Raw genomic sequence first — 3,005 nt, forward strand, 5'->3', positions numbered from 1 at the left:
AATTAGGATAAACTACAATGAACTATAGTACCTTGTATAAATTCAATATTTTGTATTTTACACTAAACCTGCACCAAAAGGTGGGTCACCAAAGAGGTCTTTTCTAGTATAAACAATTAATGCTAGTTGCTTGGAATGTATATATTTTATTGTCGATTAATTTAATAGATAGAATTTAGATTTTCATGATAGTGGCATCGACATGGATATTTGTTAGATGTCACGTAAGATAGGCAATATTCGTTGGATGTGAGGTAATAGAGGCAATATAAGTAACATATGTATATTTAAGTTAGATTACGCAGATAATTTTGACGCCAACACATGTTTCTACTTAACTGAACCAGACTGCGCTGATACATCAATGGAGGGATATAGCTGCATTACATAGATGTTGGATATAATCTATAGCACGGTAAGGTGCTTACATCTTTGATTTTGGGAAAGCAGACATTTTGAAGCAAGAAATGGATCTAATCCAATTCCTTATTCAATTTACTAATATGTTTCTCCAGATCAAAGATTTTCCGTTATGAAAATACTTGGAAGTTCAGAAATGACTTTGTCGACTTGGTAACTGTAACCTAGAGTCACATTTCCCTGAATAAAGACACAGCGAAATGAGTTAGCCAACTCGGAAACAGCCAAGAAAAAATATTGAGAGGTGGAGGAAAATTCTGAAACCTGACAGAAAAGTTCTGGACGCGAACAAGTTTACCTTGGCCTTTATGGACTGGCTCTAGGAAGGTAGACCCCTAATGAAATCAGAGGGCTTCTTCAGAAAATGGTTAAGCAAAAATTGAAAGTTCAGTTCACTCAATTGCTCGTGAAGAAAGACAACGTGGCAAGGTAAAATTAGTACCATAAGGTTCTATCATGCAAGAGCGTCATCAAGGCTTAGAACCAACCAAATAAAAATTATTCAATATGATGGACTACCGCATTAAACCCAGGAGCTAAGAAAAAATTTCTGGGAGAATACTACCGAAAAATTATGGGGACTGAGGCATCATCTACCCCTATGATTGATCTTCGCAGTTGTATCCGAACATGATTAATCTGGCACGGTTAACTTATTTATGAACATTGGCTAACCTGAATTCTAACAGAAGAAAAATACACTAACTAACCTGAATTATATATATATCAATATCTTTAAAAAATCATTATTAGTAAACATGACCAGATAGTAGACAACCCGTTACATTAGTAGACTGCGGTATCAAGGGCCAAATTCATGTCCAGAATTGTGAGCACAGATAGGCCAGGCCACATCTTATGTGGCATAGACAAATCTTGATTACACATCTTAGACCCTTTTATTTTGCTGAAGATGACATGGCAAACAAGAAGAAAATCAACCCGTGATAATTAAGTACATAGATGACAACTATTAATAAAACTACATCCATAGAAAGTGGAATGCCATAATGTGTATAAACTCTTTCTAATAAATATGGCTAGTGGTGTCAGAGTGACTGCATTGCACTTAGAATAAAGACAAACAGTGTTAAGATCCCTGCCCCGGTTTTGAAGATGTACAATTCAAGCAACTGAGACATTTTCTGATGGCATACTACCATGAATACTATTTTCAGTAAGAGGTCGGCCCAGGAAAGGAACTTGTGTGCCTGGAAGGGTAGTGCCAAAAGTAAAACCATGTATTCAGAGAATAGTTAGGTAGACCAATGTATAACAACAAAGAGATTGGGGAAATAACACATATATAATTTAAGGTAAAGCGACACAGGGTGTTCATACCATGTTTGCAATTGGTTGGGAGAGACATCCACACAAATCCTTCTCTGAACAACGGACGATAGGAAACCCTCTTAAGCAAAAGTAGAAGACACCAAACTGCTTAGAAGAAGAAAGCATATGCTAAACGATGGGAAATTAAAAATTATTTTAAGTTATATCACCCACAAAAAAGTATCATCCAGACCAAGGAAAGTGTATGTAGAAGAGACAGATAACACAAGAAGCAAATAACATAGGCAGAGTACGAAGACAGAAGGGGGTAAAAAAGGGAATGTAGTAGCAAAAACCTTAATGTCAAGCTATACATGAATCTGATTGAGTCTAACAGATGTAGTAATAGGCATGATTGAGTCTAAAAAATTGTATAAGCATGGTACCACCATCGAACTAACTAATATTTTAAAATGACAAGGCAAATCAGAACGTTCAGAGGAAAAAGTACCTCATTATTCTTTAAAAATAGCATGTAGTAAGAGAAAATGGCTAACCATGTAGGCACAACAGGATATCAGATATTAAATTATCCAATAGTACAAAAATAATCACCTTGCAGGTCATGACATGTTCTCCCTCTCCCTTCCTATACCCGACTCTCCTCAGTCTCGATATCTCACAAACCCTATCTTCCCAGAAGACAACGACGAAATAGTGCAATTTCAAGTACAAATGCAAGAAATCAGGAACACCTAACAAAGAGTGCATATTAGAAGTTGCTGCATAAAGAAAAACAAAAGTCTGGAGGAAGAACTAATATAACAGTAATATTTTCTTCATTCAATCAATAGAGAGCTTATACCTAATTCTGAAGCAAAGGAGGGAAGGCATCTCGTCTATACTTGTCTAGCTGGGACGTTGGCCACACCAAGTAGTGTGCTCGGCATTGCAGTGTTTGACGACGGTCACGTCAAGTAGACTGTGGAGATGTTGGTTGTATCCGGCAAGCCTTTGAGCAGAGCCCGCGCCTTGTGCCGAGTTTCTTCTCTCTTCTGCATGTGATTTGTTCAGTATCTGTGTACACTCCAACATGATCAAGCAACCAGCAATGAAAAGGAATCAATTGAAAGAAACAAGCTAGCTATTTTTATTCTTTATAATTTTCTGTAAAATTCCACTCTTTTTTACCAGATTCTGCATGTCAATCAGTTATTTTGAACTACACAACCAATCCTCGCGATAATATAACAGATCGATGTTGAAAGCAAATGTGAGAAAACATAAGTACTGGTTTCAAGGTTCAAAGATAG

The 3,005-nt window shown here is 36.7% G+C and overlaps 1 long non-coding RNA gene across 1 annotated transcript; it reads right to left on the reverse strand.

The window, feature by feature from the left end:
• Positions 1–365: 365 nt before the first annotated feature.
• LOC124684221 lies at positions 366–946 on the reverse strand. Its single transcript, XR_006996950.1, has 2 exons — positions 719–946; positions 366–600 (listed from the first exon to the last, which is right to left on the reverse strand). It is a non-coding gene; the product is annotated as an uncharacterized LOC124684221 (long non-coding RNA).
• Positions 947–3,005: the final 2,059 nt, after the last annotated feature.

The sequence above is a fragment of the Lolium rigidum genome, chromosome 1, assembly GCF_022539505.1.
Source record: "Lolium rigidum isolate FL_2022 chromosome 1, APGP_CSIRO_Lrig_0.1, whole genome shotgun sequence".
Taxonomy (NCBI): Eukaryota; Viridiplantae; Streptophyta; class Magnoliopsida; order Poales; family Poaceae; genus Lolium; species Lolium rigidum.